Source organism: Caretta caretta, chromosome 14 (genome assembly GCF_965140235.1).
Source record: "Caretta caretta isolate rCarCar2 chromosome 14, rCarCar1.hap1, whole genome shotgun sequence".
In the NCBI taxonomy this organism is placed as follows: domain Eukaryota; kingdom Metazoa; phylum Chordata; order Testudines; family Cheloniidae; genus Caretta; species Caretta caretta.
This window is the reverse complement of record NC_134219.1, coordinates 42,938,499-42,957,406: the sequence shown is the minus strand read 5'-3', so window position 1 is coordinate 42,957,406 and position 18,908 is coordinate 42,938,499. Positions and strand designations below refer to the sequence as shown.

General features: G+C 46.8%; 1 protein-coding gene across 1 annotated transcript in view; it reads left to right on the top strand.

Moving 5' to 3' along the window:
- The first annotated feature begins 16,814 nt into the window (after window positions 1-16,814).
- Window positions 16,815-18,908, top strand: part of LOC142069112 (butyrophilin subfamily 1 member A1-like) — a 59,558-nt gene continuing 57,464 nt past the window's right edge. Inside the window, exon 1 of the mRNA XM_075119491.1 lies at window positions 16,815-16,874. The gene's annotated coding sequence lies outside the window, so the exon portion shown is untranslated. The remainder of the gene's footprint in view (window positions 16,875-18,908) is intronic.

Genomic DNA, 18,908 nt, shown 5'->3' with positions numbered 1-18,908 from the left:
GCCACGGACCCCAGTAGAAGCTGCGCAGGGTGGGTGGGAGAAGCCCTGGACCCTGGGAGAAGACGTGGGGCTGAAGCCCCCAGTTCAGGACCCCCAGATGCCCTAGCGGCAGAAGCTGCAGGGCTAAAGCCCTGACCCCCCTCTGTGCGGAGGTGGCCTGAGTCTCTCTCTCTCCCGTGCCCCCTGCAGGGAGCTGGCTCTCACTCTCAGACTGTGGAGTAATTCAGCCCAAATCTACTCACCTTGGTATCGCCATTTCCCCCATCACCACACAGCCATGAATGGATTCAGCCTAGGAGGCAGGGTCAGCATTAGCCCCATGTGGCAGGTGGGATCTAGGGTACCCAGAAGTGAAGTGAATTGCAGCCTTGGAAAAACGGAGAGGGGCTGCCTCCGAATTGCCGCCGGGGCTGCTGCCAGATTGCCGCCCCTTCAGCAGGGCCACCCCAGCCACCAGCTTGCTTTGCTGCGCCTGGTTCATGGCAGGGAGGTTGTTGGTTGGGGGGGGCGGGGCGTTGTGGTTTGAGGGGGGGATAGCAGTACCTGCAGCAGGGCAGCATCGATTTAACCTGCCCTTGCCCTGCTGGCCTGGCAGTTGCAGTGCACCGGGGCGGGGGGGCTGTTGTGGGGCAGCTGGGGTCGGGGGGACACACAGGCTGTGTGGGGGAGGGGCAGGCGGAGGCTGCAGCAGGGTTTGCGCGAGTTGGGGGGGTTGGCACAGCTGGGCTGGGGGTGGCTCGACTGGGCTGGTGGGGGGAGGGGAGTGGCACCCACTGCCCTGTGCTAATTATTGGTCAGTCTTTGGTTATCTGGGGTGCACCAGCCTGGGAGGGGGTGTCTGCTGGGGATCTGCTCTGGGTGTGTACTGGCTGCACCTCGGGTCGGCTCCCCTGCTTTTTTTTCTTTTTCTTTTTTTAAAAAAATATTAAAAGTTCTGCTCGGTGTGTTGGCCTGTCTTTCTCTTAGTGTTGGTTGGTGGGTCCTGGTGGGCACACTGGACTGGTGGTATCGTGTGGGGGGGAGGGGGTAAGAGGGGCAAAGGGGACACTGGCTGTGTGGGTTTCTGGTGGGGCACAGAGAGGTGTTGCTTCAGGGGGTCCCCAGAGTGTATGGGGGGAGGGATTTGAATGCAGAATGAGTAGGGGGTGCTGGTATATACAGTGTGTGGGGCTGCATGGTGGAGGCCTTAGCATGGACAGTGTGTGTGTGTGGGGAGGGTGTCGCATGGGGCCCAGAGTGGGGTGGAGGCGTGGGGGTCTGGCTCTGGCATTGTGGGGGCCCTGGCTGGGGCAGTTGGCTTTTGGCAAGGCTTTTGTTTTTTGTTTTTATTTGGATATTTTTCACCATCAGTGCTGGTACAGCACCCCCACCCCAGCCTGCCCCTACCTTCCTGACCTCAGGAAAGTGAAAGTAACCTTGTCCCACTGCCCAGAGGGAGCCATGGCTGCGGAGAGCCCCGTGGAAAGTCTCCAGGAGGAAGCGACATGTCCCATCTGTCTGGAGTATTTCACAGACCCTGTCACTCTGGAGTGTGGGCACAATCTCTGCCGAGCCTGCATCGCCCAGTGCTGGGAGGGACCTGACACAGCTGCCTCCTGCCCTCAGTGCAGAGAAACTGTGCAACAGAGAAACCTCAGGCCCAACAGGCAGCTGGCAAATGTAGAAATAGCCAAAGGGGCTGACTTTTCAGGCAGCAAAAGGAGCAGGAGGGGGCAGGGTGTGTGGGGAACACCAGGAGGCTCTGAAACTGTTCTGTGAAGAGGATCAAACCCCCATCTGTGTGGTGTGCGACAGATCCCAAGTGCACAGAGCTCACATGGTGGTTCCTATAGAGGAAGCTGCCCAGGAGTACAAGGTAGGGAGTTGCTGTCAAATTTAATGGTAATAACTTTGGTTACAAGGTTCATTTCACCGGAAGTTGCCTGTTGCAAGTGTATCTGCATCATTCAGCTCTCCAAAGCCTTCACTGAATGGGAGATACTACTGAAAAATAGATGATCTGGGAGAGTGGCAAGAAGGGCAAAAAATAGTCTTTCAAGATACCTGACATGGGAGACTTTTATCTAAGAAGTGGAATCCTTATTAAAACCAGCTTCCCCTGGTGAAATAAGGGAACTTTTTTATCATAGGTGTTGACCGCGTGGGTCCTGCTGTCAGGCCCTGCTGATCAGTGCCTCTCTGTGCCTCCCGCCTGTCAAGCTCAGCTGTGGGGGCTATTGAGGGGAGAGGAGGAGGAGTAAGCATTGGCACCCTCCGGGGATGGGGCAGAATGGGGTGAGTAGAATTGGGGTGGGGCCTTGGGAAAAGGGGTGGAGTCGGGGTGGGGCCTGGGCAGAGCCAGGTGTCAAGTCCCCTCCCCCCAGCACATTGGAAAATTGCTTTTTACAGAACAGAAGCGGTTAAATGATCAGTGAGGCTTGACTCACAAGAGCTGCAGGCCGGTCTATGTGAGAATGCTGCCTTCAGGCTGGAGATGGGGAAGTTACAAGCTGTTGATCTTGTTCCTGATTTGTATCATAGAACTTATTATTAGTTTTATTTGGATCACAGCAGTCCCCACAGCCCCCAAATGAGATCTGGGCCCTGCATAAAACACAATGAGGGACAATGCCCACCTTGAACAGTTTGCAGACGAAGTAGACAAGAGGTGGGGAAGGGAAACTGAGGCACAGAGAGGGCAGTGACTTGTCCAAGGTCATGCAGTAGGTCAGTGGCAGAATTGGGAATACAAGCAAGATATCCGAAGGTCCAGTCCAGTGCCCAAACTGCTAGACCAGCCTGCCACCCCACAACAGCACTGAGCAGTGATGAAGTGCGGCCATTAGGAAGGAAAGACTCTGACAAACATCCCAGGCCCAGCAGGGAGATGAGGTTTCTCATTGGGATGAAGGGGTTAAACTCAGATGCCGGCACAGGAGGTGACTGTGCTAAATAATGCACGGACCTCCCCCCTTCCCCCCACCCCCCCAGCACCTTGAATCCACACACAAAAGGGCTCCAGTCAGCTCAGGGGTCCATGTCATTTACCACTGGGATTACACTGGATTGCAACAAAACTAACCCCTGAGCTGTGCTGACCTGGGTCAGTCTGACCTGTTCTGCGGTGTACATGGGCAAGGACCAACCACAGCGGTTCCATGAGTCCCACAGTGCAGCATCTTCAAATCTCTCAGGATCCACTGCTTCGGTGATCTTTCCAGGGACTGGGACTGTAGATACCTACCCGGAAGGCATTGCTGCTGAGAGTGTTCAGGACAGCACTAGGGCAAAGCCCAACCATTCTAACAACAAATCAGCCTGTCTAATGGGGCTTGGCCCTAATGCTTCTTAGACAACGTCTGTCCAACCAGTGCAATCCCCAGGGCTTCAGGGCAGGAATTCAATGGGGACTTGGCTCCTGAGAAAATCCCAGCCCATATTTTGAGACTGATGTTTTCAATCTGGAATACCAGGATTTCAGGGCACATTGCCCCTCAATCAATTGCTTATAACATTTTCAACGAGCGGGTGAATTAAATTATATATTTTAGTTTTCTTTTTTTAATACCCCATGGAACCCCTCAGTCCCCACTCCCACAGCAGCAGGATTTGTAACATGACCTCCCCGGTCCCCCACCATTATTTCTGAGGCCAATCCCTGTTGGGGGACTTGACACACTGTTCCATCAGGTACACAAATGCTTACGAGCCAGATTAGAGGTCAGAGCTCCAAGGTTCTGTGCCTGGCTCTGTTGTGCAGTGGTGCTAACCAGATCATATCTATTTTATGCATTCAACCCAAAGGCAGTAGGAATGAGTGGCTAGCACCTGGGTTTTCCATATTGGAGAGCTGGGTTCTTTTCCCAGTGCCACCTGAAGTGACCTTGTGCAGCCTCTCAAATACTTTGTAATCAGGGGGAGAAAGTGTCTGATACTTCTCTAAAAAAGAAAAGGAGTACTTGTGGCACCTTAGAGACTAACCAATTTATTTGAGCATGAGCTTTCGTGAGCTACAGCTCACTTCATCTGATGAAGTGAGCTGTAGCTCACGAAAGCTCATGCTCAAATAAATTGGTTAGTCTCTAAGGTGCCACAAGTACTCCTTTTCTTTTTGCGAATACAGACTAACACGGCTGTTCCTCTGAAACCTGATACTTCTCTGCTATCTCGGGCAGGGGATCTCGTGTTGTATTTGTGACACGAGTTGTGATGTGCATGGAAATATAAAGAACAAAAAAGAGAGGTGACATTTGAAGTCAAGGCTTCTAATGCTGACTTTGCTGCATGTTTGCTGGCAGAAGAGTCACACGTGTGTCTGTGAATAGCTGTCTCCTTTTGAAGCACGACAGCAAAAGCAATGGAAATCAGGTAAAATAGTGAATTTTCCACTTATCCAGTAATTTGGGAGTTCTGCTGGCCACATGATGCTGATCTTCCTTCTTGCCAGTTGGGAACTTGTAATTCAAAGGCAATTACAGTGTGCAAAATACATTGCTCATGTGACTCTGACAGACCAGCTCAGAGCAGAGCACTAGTTCACTTGTGTCCGAATATCAAAGAAGGGTTAAGTGTATTGATGTGTATTCAGGCTGGTGCAGATAGAGATCAAACCAGAGATGTTCAATGTATTGTTTTTACTTTTCTAAATCTTGTTGTTTATTATTACATTACCTTTCCATTCTGTAGGCCTTGGTAATTAGATTAACACACACTTCAATTTAGGGTTGTGTTAAGATGAGAAGATGTCTGATGTGGAAACTTCATGAAAACTAATAAAGGCTGTTTCTTGTTATCTTACATGTAGATTGCATATACCCCTGTAATTACATTTCCATTGTATATTTCTTCGCAACTAAATAACCCATTAAATGTAGATGAAACCTTGCGGGATACAAATAAAGAAGCGGCCACCTTCCCTGCCAGGGGTGAACCCTGCGGAGCCGCAACCCCTGAAAACCGCTGATTTAAATCATGTCTCTTCAGATCCCCACCACACCACTTCAGCTCTGGGAATAATTGTTGGGCTGTGTGTGGGCCAGCTGCTGGAGGGAACATGACACAGGCTGTGCTAATGGCTTAGACCAGTGTTTGCCAGTCATCAGCAGAACATTTGCGATCAGGGCTCTGGTCTCCTGTTGCTGGCTCTGGTGTGGTGTAACCGTTAGCAACAGGTGAACCAATGAACAGATACTTGACACTTTCAGCCAAGGCCGTGGGGCTGAGGAGCTAAGACCTGGGATTCCATTTGGAGACCCTGATTCTGTTCCCCGCTTTGACTTCAGTGACCTTGTGCGACTTCTGTTCACTTATTAGCAAAATGAACTCATGGCCTCGAGCTTGTTTCACTTTCCCCAGCCCTTGTTTTGTGTGTGTGTGTCCTTGTTGTTGGAGAGCATCCTCGCTCTCCCATCCCGCTGTTCCACTAAACAGTCTGGGAACTGTCCCATTGGCACAGTCAGCTGCAAGTGACATGGGAGGAGGGATTCATCTTTCCAGCCTCCACCTCAGCCCCTGGAGGCCAAAAATAACTGCATGTCGCATGTGTCTGACTGATGACTGCAATTCTCAGGCAATACGTTCACCAGCAACAAAAACCCAGCAGCAGTGGGATCCTCCCCCTGAGCCCATGCACCAGAGCTGACAGCATCTGGATGCCATGAAGCAGCAAGGCTGGTTAGAAGCAAGTTTACAACCATGTAACCAGTTTGCCTTACACAGGGGTAACAATGTATCTCATCACAATGTGAGTCAGGATCTGTAACAACATTGTATCTGGTTGCTCAGGAAGTAACCAGCTGCTTCCCCAGGATGCCTCTGCCCAGCTAGCCTTTCCCATCGCAGCTGCAGCTCCCGTTCTGGCTCCAGAAGGCCACTCCCCAGATTCCCTCTTGATCCTGATCTCAGATCCACTCTGCCACAGAAGAGTTCTGGCTGCAGGGCCCAGCCACATGAAACAGCAGCAGTATGAAGGCGAGTGACTGATGGCTACAGATCTCCAGCCATGCATTCCCCAGCAAAACAAGGAGCAATGACAGCCTTCCCCTTAAGGAAAATAATTTCAGCTCACACCATCCAGCTGCAAGAACATACAAATTCCACAGTGTAGTGCATTAAATAGTGCAACACTGTATCCAACTTTACAGCAGCCCCTGTAACAAGCCACATCTCTGGCAAGCTCTCCTTTCTCACCTCAGCTGGATTTCCATTTCTGGCTGGTGCATGTCCTCTCCACACTGGGCAATAAACTTACACTGGGGAGCAAGGCCGGGGAGCTGGGGGATATTGGCTGGTGTCTTTCTCTGTGTGATGTGTGAGTGGCTCTGGGAGCATTCAGGCAATCCAGCTGGGTGTGGGGTTCCACCTATTTTTGTGCTGAGTGATGACAGCTCCCAATGGGGTTTACTGCTTCAAAGCATTGTGAGAGACAGCCCAGGCTGGAGACGTAAGGGGCCACAGTGGTACCCCGGATCCAGTTTGCACGCGGGGGATCCTGTCACAAGGGGAGCACTATGTCAGCTGACCAGTCAGGACTTAGAACTAACAACTTACGCAGTTTGGTCCCTGTTTGATTTGTACCTGAGAACAGAGAGAGGTTTGGCTTTAACCTTCGACCTTACAGCAATAAAGACACTCCCTTCACCATAAACTCCAGTGTAGCGTACAAGGGCTGTTTATTACAGAAGTAATTAAAAGGGGAGTTTTCATTTGGCGCAGCAGATGAAAAATATAATGGTTATTATGATTGTATTAAACAGGGCCGGATTAGCTTTTTGTGGGCCCGGCACCAAACATATTTGTGGGGCCCCCTGGGGAATGAAGGGGCCAGGGGTAAGAGCACAGTGGGCAGGGTGCATTTGATTTAAATCATGATTTAAATCACTAGTCAGGAAGTCTCGATTTAATCATGGTTTTCTATATAAATGTGCATTCTTGTTTGTTGTTACAACCTTAATACATATTCTTCACAACTCAGAGATCGATGTAGGTTTCATTTTTAGAAGGTACACACTATACATTTTTAAACAGTGATTTATTTTGAAAACTTTTCGGATTAGTTTTACAGCTATATTAGAAAATGAATGATTGGTTATTTCATTTACCAAAGGTAATTGAAGCAGATATTTATTGTCATTGGGAGGTGAATGATCTCCAATTCAACAGGTTAATCATTAATAATTGGAGGATTTTCTTGCCAGGCTGTATTAGGAGGAGAACATCACCAGACAGACATTTAAATTGTTTTATTTAACGAAAACAACGTTAAGTATTCTGGATTTTTTCTTCAACAGCAAACATATAATATTTTAACAAAAAAGCATATGTCCCTCACTTCTCACATTTATCTCCAGACTTCTTCTCCTTGTCCAGATCTATTCTGCCCCCAACAGTCTTCTATTCATTGAACTTTTTGAAACTTTGCACTTTTAGAGAGAGGTACAAAGGGATTGACTCCATGTACACAAATTTGCAGAGGGACAATAGAGGTGAGGTCAGTTATTTCTCACCTTTACATATTATTTATTTATTTTAAAACATTTTTGCTGTTAACAAGCATGTTACCTCTGGAGACACAAATCCACAGTTTGAGAACTGAAAAATTAAGCATCTCTGATGGTGTCTTCTAGACTGAGCACTGAGTCCCATTGGGTAGATAGAAAGATTAACCTAAATAATCTATAGAGAAGCCTGTTGAACCCCATAAAATTGGGTCCCTAATCCATCAACTATTAGAACTCATCTACAAAACTTTTCTCAAACATTACATGAATATATTGTCTCATACTATAGAAATATAATTTATCATCCCTATTCCATGATGAGTGATCTTTGAGCTATAACCTATCTTAATTAAAACTATCTTTAGACAGGTTTTTTTCTCAAAAAGCATTTTATCAAAAAAATCCATTTTTTAAATTTTTTTTAAATCATTGATTGTTATCCACCCTGACAGCGAGACGGGTGGTGGGGGGGGAGGATTGGTCCCCAGCTGGAGCGAGGCAGGGGCCAGGGGCAAGACGAGCACAATGGGGCACGGGTGGAGGATTAGTCCCTGCTGACTGGAGCAAGGCAGGGGCTGGGGGCAAAAGCACAGCGGGGCGGGAGCTAGGGTTGGTCCCTGGAGCGAGGGAGGTGCCAGGAGTAAACTGCAGGCGCAGCAGGGCTGGGGAGGGGTAAACAGGATCCCTCCCCCTGCCCACTTTCTCCCTGGTCCTAGCGCTCCTCTCCGGGCCCCCACAGGCTGCTTGCCAGTGACGGGCGGGGCGGGGGGGCGGAGAGGCTACAGATTATAACAGTTTAACTATGGTCTAAATGAAATAAAGCATTGAAAAATCTTGGGGGAAAATTATGACTTGCAACCACAAAATCACCCCATCTATTACTTGAGTTTCAGGAGTAATTGCTATTGTTTCTGTGGCTCAACCCCGGGGAGGGAGGGGTGCTTGACACACATTCTGCAGCATATACAGCTGTTTACTAGACAGCAGACTGGAGATCAGGATTCCTGGGTTCTCTCCTGGGCTCTGTTGTGGTGCTGTGGTTAGTGATAGGTAACCAAATACCATATAGACCATTCAGAAATCCTGATAGGCAGGTCTGTTGGGTGGCTATGCTGCTATGAGTTAGAACATAAGAACAGACGTACTGGGTCAGACCAAAGGTCCATCTAGCCCAGTGTCCTGTCTTCCAACAGTGGCCAATGCCAGGTGCCCCAGAGGGAACGAACAGAGCAGGCAATCATCAAGCGATCCATCCCCTGTCGCCCATTCCCAGCTTCTGGCAAACAGTGTTCAAAACAGTATTCTCTTCCTCCTGCAGTGACCTTGTGCAGCCACTTGTCACAGGTCTGGTTGAGTGTCCCCACCGACCAGAGTGCTAGGAGGGGAATCCAGCCCCTGGATCATGGGGTGTTTTAAAGCTTCCCTGGGTTTCAGCAGGATGCAGTATTTTGGCCTCCTTGGTATGTTTCCTGGGCAGTATGTCTCACTCTCTTACCCATTCATGGAAATGAAGCTCCTCAGCCCACCTGCCTTAGGCTACCGTCCACCACTGACCCCCAGGCTACCCCAGTAGCTGAAACACACCTTCTCCCAGCATCCCATCTGAGGGGTGAGCCTGCTGGGTTACAGGCTAACTCTTTTAGGGGCATGTGATAAGTGTAGCACATAACAGACTAACTTTGCACTGGACTCAAACACAGCATTGCCTTTTCACAGCAGAAGCATCACACAGACCTACACAAAACCAAACCCTACCCACATGTTTCCTCCCTACTCCAGAGCACTCTTTGGGCTGGGGTCAGAGTTCACCCAGCATCCTTCTGTTGCCATGCATCCCTTGTGTGCTGAAACCTGGAGGCTTCTCCCCCAGCTCTTCTACTCTGACCTTGGCCAGTCCTTACCCCTTCTTCTCTCCTGCCCAACGCTTCCTGTTCTGTGTGGCTCTCTGGGAGTATTCTCCTGACCTACCCTGCTTCTGTGGTTTTTAAAAGCTAGCATCACACCTTGGATTTCTGCTCCGTAACATTCCATTCCTCCGACACCAGCCGCCTGTAGAGGACAGGTGGAAAACAGGTTTACCTTAGGGTACAATTGCTAGGTAGCATAACAGTTGTGTGGTCAAAGCACGGACATTTAGGTTAAGCGCTTCCTATTGTCCTCTGTCTGGTGTGTATCAGATGAAGGTGCTGCCAGAAACAGTGGAATTCACAGACACGTTCAAAAATACATTAACAACCACTCACAACAGCAACCAGCATTCATAAGGTGTAAAGGCAGATTTCCCAAAATATCACACTTCCCCGCTACCTTAATGGTGAAGCACGGAGAGAACATGTCTAATGCTTAACTGCTTTTGAGGGGATATGAGGTTTTATCACTAACAAAGATTAGGATGTTCAGGACAATACAAGCACAAACCTGTAGAAATGAGATTCAAACCCTCACACTCGTGGCTTCTAGTGCAGTGGACTGCAGGGCACTTGATAGGGGTGTCTCCTTTCACAGGTGTCTTTGTCATGGCATCTGCCTTTGACATGCAACAGAAGGCGCCTGAATGAGGAACATTCCACAAACCCCAAGAATTTGGAAGCTCTGCAGGGCACATGGCGCTGAGCTTCCATCTTTTTTCGGGCTGATACATCACGTTCAAAGGCAGCTAGAATGGAATGAACTATAGATTTCTTCCCCACAGCAGCAATTCCAGCAGTGGCCTCAGGCATGTTAATGGCAGGGGAACTGCTGCAGGAGACCATCTCTCTCAGATAAGGGACAAACTGGGACAAAGTTGAAGCTCTTTCACTCCCAGTGGTATAAGGGGTGTGATTTGTATCTGTCTGCTCCTGGTTTAAATCACTAGGGCCTGGCATCTGGCTGCCAAGGAGCAGCAGGGCTCAGAGAAACATATTTGCAGCAATGGAGCCAGTTCTCACTTCCCAGCTGCACCAATGTGTCCAATCACAACGTGATTCAATAACAGTAACATTGGCCCAGAATGTCTGCAAGGAGCCAGACGTCTGCCAGAGCTGGAGAACTGTGTCAGAGCAGAGCTAGTCACTAAACCCAGAGCAGCCCCAGGGAGAGCCAATGTCTTCAGGAGGCTGGTGCCAAATGGGGAAGGAGGAGGAGGCAGCAGCTTGAATTCCTCAGGCTCCTCAAGCTTTGACCTTTCTTATTTTTCTCGGATGGAGTTTCCAGCTCAGCAACTTCACCAGATATTGTTTGCTTTTCTCTTCCAGGCAGGGTTTTCTAGCTCTCCCCAGCACCTCCTGCCACTGCTGGGCAAGAGAAACTGAAAAGAGAAAGGATGAAGGAGGAGCTAGAAGAAACTAGCTGGAGAGATATAATATTTTAATGATGGGTTCAGATGTTAATGATAAAAGCGTATGTCATAAATATAAAGGGAAGGGTAATCACCTTTCTGTATACTGTGCTATAAAATCCCTCCTGGCCAGAGGCAAAACCCTTTCACCTGTAAAAGGTTAAGAAGCTAAGATAACCTCGCTGGCATCTGACCTAAATGACCAGTGAGGAGACAAGATACTTTCAAATCTGGACGGGGTGGGGGGCGGGGGAACAAAGGGTTTGTCTGTCTGTGTGATGCTTTTGCTGGGAACGGATCAGGAATGCAGCCTTACAACTGTTAGTTAGTACGTAATCTAGCTAGAAATGTGTTAGATTTCCTTTTGTTTAATGGCTGGTAAAATAAGCTGTGCTGGATGGAATGTATATTCCTGTTTTTTTGTGTCTTTTTGTAACTTAAGGTTTTGCCTAGAGGGATTCTCTATATTTGTTTATTTTTTCTGCCTCTTTCGCTCCCTCCATAGCTCTCTGGTGTGATTCCAGTGCAATGAACTGTAATCTGTTGGGGATCTTGGGGCAGTTGGCCTTTACATGCCCAGGCTCATTACATTTAAAACATCATCCAGCTGATGAGTCACTGGGGCGAGATGGGTTGCTGGAGAATGGTGTGGCGGGACGATAAGGTGTCTGGAGTGTTCCTTGGTGTGTAGCTGGGGTCTTGGGCTGCCCCCGGTAGTAGGGTGTGGTCTGAGGGTTCCCTTCTGGTATCCGCTCCAACTGTGACCAGGGTCGTTTCTCTCTCCTCCCTCCACCCATTTTGTTCCAGTTTGTCCCGCCTCTCTGGCAGTCTGGGACTGCTCGTATTGATCAGCATAAGAAGCAAGACTTTCTGCTGAGTCCATTTTCTTATCCCATAAACACTGTTTTATATCCTCCTTGGATATATTCAGGAATTGCTCCTGAGTCATCAAATCACACATTCCTTCAAAGCTAATTACACCCCTTCCTTTGACCCATTTATCTAACAGATCCTTCATCTGGTTTATATAAGCCACATTACTTAGTCCAGGTCCTCTCTTAAGGACTCTAAATTTTACTCTGTAAGTTTCAGGTGTAACTTGAAATTGCTTTAAAACTAAATCCTTGAATTTATTATAGTCAGAAGCCTCACCAATAGGCATCTTATTGACTATGTCCAGAGCTCTTCCAGTCAATTTTGCGACCAATGTGGTCATCTTGTGAGCTTCAGGAATTTGATGGAGTGTGCACAGTCTCTGAAAGGTGAGAAAATATTCAGCAATATCACTGGATTCATCATACTGTGGACATAGTTGTTCCCATTTGTGGATTGTTGGGGAAGGATTGTTAGGGTTATCCGGTATATTCTGCTGAGCCTTTGCCTTCTCTATCTCCAGTGCATGCTTCCTCTCTTTTCCCTTTGCCTCCATTTCTTTTTTGTCAAGGTTCCTTCCTCACTCTGAACTCTAGGGTACAGATGTGGGGACCTGCATGAAAGACCCCCGAAGCTTATTCTTACCAGCTTAGGTTAAAAACTTCCCCAAGGTACAAACTTTGCCTTGTCCTTGAACCTTATGCTGCCACCACCGAGCATGTTAAACAAAGAACAGGGAAAGAGTCCACTTGGAGATGTCTTCCCCCAAAATATCCCCACAAGCCCTACACTGCCTTTCCTGGGGAAGGCTTGATAAGAATCCTCACCAATTTGTACAGGTGAACACACACCCAAACCCTTGGATCTTAAGAACAATGAAAAAGCAATCAGGTTCTTAAAAGAAGAATTTTAATTAAAGAAAAGGTAAAAGAATCACCTCTGTAAAATCAGAATGGTAAATACCTTACAGGGTAATCAGATTCAAAACATAGAGAATCCCTCTAGGCAAAACCTTAAGTTACAAAAAGACACAAAAAGCAGGAATATGCATTCTATCCAGCACAGCTTATTTTACCAGCCATTAAACAAAAGGAAATCTAACATATTTCTAGCTAGATTACTTACAAACTAACAGTTGTAAGGCTGCATTCCTGACTGTTCCCAGCAAAAGCATCACACAGACAGACAAACCCTTTGTTTCCCCCCCTCCCCTCCATATTTGAAAGTATCTTGTCTCCTCATCGGTCATTTTGGTCAGGTGCCAGCGAGGTTATCTTAGCTTCTCAACCCTTTACAGGTGACAGGGTGTTGCCTCTGGCCAGGAGGGATTTTATAGCACTGTGTACAGAAAGGTGGTGACCCTTCCCTTTATATTTATGACAGTGTAGCTAAAATATAATCATATTTACTTGTCCAGAGTCAGAGACAGCCCTGTGTGCAGTGGCACATTAGGGGTTTGTGGGGTCCTGGGCCAGAGCAAGTGGGGGCCTCTCCCCACCCCTTTTGCCTGCAGTCTCCCTCCCCTCTCCCCCATGCTCCCCCACAGGAGCACCGGGCAGATGAGCGGGTCAGGGCATGGGAGCGCTTCCAGTGGTCCCCCAATTGGCTGTGGCCCCTGGCATAGGACCCATTGGTCCAGTGACTAATGTGCCACCCCCTATGTGTAGGGTTGCCAACTTTCCCGGACCGGACACCATTTTGCATCAACGGCATCCAGTCAGTCTAGTCTGAGAAAGTTGGCAACCCTACCTGTGTGTAACTGTCAATACTCTTTATTTAGAGGTATTATGTCTGTGATGTGGTTTAGTAAATATTAGTGTGACGGGTTGAACCCCACTCCTGGGCTGCCACCTCAGGCACTGCGCCAGGCCCGCCAGCCTTCCCCAGCACACACACAGGTAGGGCCACCCCCAGCTGTAGAATCACACAGAGACTGCCATCAGCGCTGTGGGGGGAGCCTCTGCTCAGGGAGTTGCCCAGCACTCAAGTGCACAAAACCCTTCTGGAGTATGAACCCACAGTTATATTGTCTTGCGCTGTATAGGGAGCTACACAGCGTAAGCTCATGAAATTTGCTCCCTCCCTTAATGTGTGGGGAGAGATGCACAGCTCTTTGCCCCCCCTTATGAATTCGTATGCAAATGTAACACTATCAGACTGGGTATGAATAGAGACTGGGAGTGGCTAGCTCACTACAAGAAGTAATTTTTCCTTTTGATATTCACACCTTCTCATCAACTATTAGGAGTAGGCCACATTCACTCTGATTGAATTGACCTTGTTAACACTGGTCCTCCGCATAGTAATGTAACACACCCATCTTTGCATGTGTATATATACCTGCCTATGACGTTATTGACTTGAACTGGGACCATATAGAACATTGTTGCAACCAGGGTCCTGTAGTGGCATGAAATCTTGTATAAAGGGGGTCATATAAGGTGTCTAAGATGAGGTTATGGTTTACTGGTTAGGATTATGCTATCTGTTTGCATGTATCATTTTTGTATTTAAAGATATAAGTATTGGCTCTGTACTGTCTGTATTTCAAACTTATGCTGTGCTTTTGGGTGCTACCCCAGACAAGTTGGTGTCAGCTCTGCCTAGCCTGCTTGATGGCCCATTAAGGACCATGAGCTATACAACTGACCCACTGAGAGAAGGCAGACAAACCTTGTGACTCAGCAAGGTATGCAGGGACCTGCCTATGGACAGAACTCTGAGGTTTTTCCAGGCCAGGTGATGGACAGCTTGTCTTTGGGACAAAGAAAAAAAGACCACATGGCAAGAGACTATAAAAAGCTGCTGCAGCTCCTCCATCTTGTCTTCAATCCTGCTTCTGAGCTCTGGAGGGACTTTGCTACACTGAAGCTTTGAACCAAGGACTGAAAGACCCATCCCAGCTGTGGATGTTCTCCAGAGACTTGATTTGAACCTGCAGTTTATTCTATCACTGCTGCAAGCCTGAACCAAGAACTTTGCCATTACTGTATGTAATTGACTCCATTTAACCAATTCTAGCTCTCATCTATATCGTTTTCCTTTTATGAATAAACCTTTAGATTTTAGATTCTAAAGGATTGGCAACAGTGTGATTTGTGGGGAAGAACTGATTTGTATATTGACTGGGGTCTGGTCCTTTGGGATCGAGAGAAGCTTTTTTCTTTTACTGGGGTATTGGTTTTCATAACCATTTGTCCTCATAAGGAGTGGCACTGGTGGTGATAGTGAGAACCTGGAGTGTCTAAGGGAATTGCTTGTGTGACTTGTGGTTAGCCAGTGGGGTAAAACCAAAGTCTTCTCTGTTTGGCTGGTTTGATTTGTCTTGGTGTGCACAGAAACCCCAGCCTTGGGCTGTAACTGACCTGCTTTAAGCAATTTGTCCTGAATTGGCACTCTCAGATGGGTTCTGCCAGAACTAGCATCATTACACTGCCAAACTAAAGTTTCCACTTCATGCATCTGATAAAGTGGGTTCCAGCCCACCAAAGCTTATGCCCAAATACATGTGTTAGTCTTTAAGATGCCACAGGACTCCTTGTTGTTTAGATCAAAGCTGATTACTTAGCAAACAAACAAACAACTCCCACAATCTAAGCTTAATATACTAAAGAGGTTGGTGAAAAAGAGCAGATCCTCATCTTAAGTGATAATGCAAACAGGTTGGCAGATTCACAAGGCACAAGCTGCATTAGCTTCACAGCTTGGGTTTCCCAGGTGTTTCATTCACAGGCTAGAAATCCTTCTAACCTGCATTCAGCCCTTCTCCCCAGTTCAGTCCTTGTTTCTCAGGTGTTTCTAAGTGTTTCTTTGGGCACAGAAACCGAGAAGAATCATTGATGGGGTCACTCCTTCCCCTATATAGCTTTAGTATATGGCAGGAATCCTTTGTCTCCTAGTCTGACCCACACCCATCCCAGTGGGAAAGTACCAGGTTAAGATGGTGGCCAGTGCCAGGTAACAGGATCACCTGATCTTGCAGTGTCAAAGGAGTCTCCTAGGAAACTTCTCAGGAAGGAGGGAGATTAGTATCTTCACAGCTCTATTGTCCTTCCTAATGGCCCATCCAGGTTGAGTGCTCACTGTCTAGTGGGCGTTCCCCAGGTGCAAACACAGTTGTAATTGCTACAGAGTCAATATCTCTAACTTTAGATACAGAATTGATACATGCATACAAACAGGATAATCATATTCAGTAACCATAGTTTTCAGAGTAGCAGCCGTGTTAGTCTGTATTCGCAAAAAGACCAGGAGGACTTGTGGCACCTTAGAGACTAACCAATTTATTTGAGCATGAGCTTTCGTGAGCTACAGCTCACAACACTGGATGTATTCAGTACCTTTCCAAGGACATCTTACATGACCCATGTTGCATAAAACATATTTTAGTTACACCATAATCATATAATAACATTTCTATGAAGAATGCGGGGTGCAGTGTCACTATTAGTATTTCCAACCGATCACTTATTCCGGGACAGAACGTTGTTTGGTGTCCGGTCAGAACTCAGGATTCCTTAATGCTATTCTATTCTCTAACTTCTCTTTTCGGCCTCAGACTGAGTCTTGTCCACACGGAGAGTCAGGGCTTCAATCTTCTGATGTTACAGTCATGAAGAATGAGGTTCACCCTCTACCCCAGTTTCGCACTGCAAAGGTATTGTTCATATTATTCCTAACTGTCCACAGGGGAATGTTTATTCTGGTGACATAATGTAAAAGGTGATGATTATTTGTGACATTTTACAGTTCACCCAAAAGCAAGAGCCAGTCTCTTCACAATCACTCCTGTATTCAGGTCATTCGGAGCCCCGGAAACTTTGACTCTTCCGGGCCGGCCAGTTCTGTCTCAGCAGCCACGTGGCTGTTTCTTTAAGAGGAGATTCTCAGATCCCACCCGGGGTTGCTGCCATTTCCGAGTCCCTCTGTTACTTTCGCTTTCACACTCAGTAGATGCTGCCGGCGGACAGTGCGTTTATCCCTGTGGAACAAGAACAGGATTCTTTAAACACAATAAAATCAAAACCCAACCCTGCTAGAAAAGGCTGTGATCAGACGGCAGCTATTTGATACCCGGAAGTAGCTGGGCATCTTGATGAAATGAAATAACTTATAGTTTGAGGACTATCTCGGCAAAGCCTGAGGCTTTCAGAAGGACAGACCGCCCCCTACGCGCCATGAACCGTCTCCGGAGGATCAATCCGGTAGGTGAACTGTGGCTGCCTGACTCGGGAACAGTCAGGGCTCTGTCTTGGACAGATTGGTAATAACACAAAGACTTGAGAATCCCCTGAGAATTTGTTTTGCTCTTTATGGGAACGGTACCGCATGTGTACGTTGAGAATGAGATGCCCTCCAATCCATTTCAGGTCGGTTTCCTAGCCCTGCCGGGTTTGTACAGTACAGTCACTAGGTAATTCCTTTCCTCTGTTCCTGTGTTTCACCAAGGATCCTGGGCCCAATCCCGTTTTTAGGGTCGTTAAGGGGAGATTTGTAACAAAGGAACTTCCTGTATTTAGAATAGAGGAAGAAACGTGGCGCTGCAAACTCAGCAGCAATCAGTAAAGTTTCCTGGCCTGCTTGTTGTCGGTAGTTTTCGAGCTGTCTGTGGGGCTGAGTCCTTTTGCTTCTGATGTTTTAAAGGAAAAAACGTCCAGTTTTGCCCAGAATCAGTGGAAAGAAATTACTTTATTCATTTTGAGATCAGTGGGAATTAAGCATGTGCCTAAAGTGAAGCACCCTTTGAAATGTGCTGAATAGGAACGGACTTAATGACTGAATCTGGGCCAGAATCTTTAATGCAATTAGACAATGAGGGGATGTCACCACTTGTAGCTTGGTACTGGTCTTCTGTATGCGTGTCAAGGGATCCACAACAACCAGAGTGATCAGTTTGTACACATTGCATTGTTGTCCTGTGATAACTTAATGTTGCCTCCTGTCTTTGTGGCCACAGAGCTGTAGAAGGGTGGCTAGCAGGGGTGATTTTATGGTCCTGGGTTTAGGGAAGACTTGATGGCATAATGGCAAGAAAGGCCCACGTTACAAACTGTGAGACAGGTTATTCCCTGTGTGAAAAGCTGTCAGCGGGGAGAATTCATGAGGGTATCTCTGTGCACGATTATAAAAAGGGGGATTATTTTTTTCACCCCAAAAATTGCGTGATTTTTGTTTGATTGACTTGAAATGTTTATGGAACTTTCCATTGAAAAAAAAACAGCTTGAAATAATTTGGAAAAAAAATGAATGGACACAAACACTTTGATTTTGGGGGAGTGGGTTTCGGGACTTTCCCATTTTCTCGCCCTCACTCTCATTTTTTAAAAGAAATGATGCATGAGAAACATAACAGTAATAAAAAATCTTTTTTCCTTTTAGTCTGAACTTGTTTGAAATCTACTTGAAATAACATTCATTTTGAATTTTTTTTTTTTTTAAATCAATCACAAGAAAGCTTTTGTGGTTATTTCTGCATTGTTCTGAATGCCATTTTTTCATTTATTGTTTAATGAAATATATTGAAATATATTCAAGTGGTGTCAATTCTCTCATAATTTTGTCTTGAGTCTTGAAATATTTGATATTTTCCTTAAAACCCCAGCTGTTCTTGTCCTGTGATTATGAGAGAATTTCAGTTTTAATGTTTAAAGAAAGTTTCTAGCCCTTGTGATTGCAGAAAAAAGCTAGAGAATATGACCTGAGTGTGACCTAAAATCTCAGATACCAAAAGGCAACTTTAAAAAAAACCCACATGTATTTTTTTGTGTGTGTGGAACAGTAGAGATCCATGAGCGAGGGGATCTCCTCCATGAGCAGAGATCTGGATTTTGTTACATGTTTTGTACAGTGCCTCGCTCAAAGGGGTCCTGATCAGTGACTGGTGCCTACATGCTTTGGCAATAAAAACAAACTATCATAACGTGTTCTGTTCCTATATATTTCCCACCTGCTATGTTTTTTATGTTCAGTGTATTCAACTTTACCTATTACATTCGCTAATTGTTTCCCATGATGGGAACAGAAAAATCTGTGTCTGGGGGGGGGGGGGGGGGGCGTTATGGGATTGTTGTGAAGAAAAAATTCTAAAGCTGTCATTCTAATCACAAGAAGGAAATATGCTGACACCTACTATTTTAGGGTCAGATTATTTAAACCTCTCAGTATTGGTCTAACCTTGCTGCCCCTGTTAGTCATTTCAAGTTTTCCCATTAACTTCAGTGGGGCAGAATTAGGCCAGT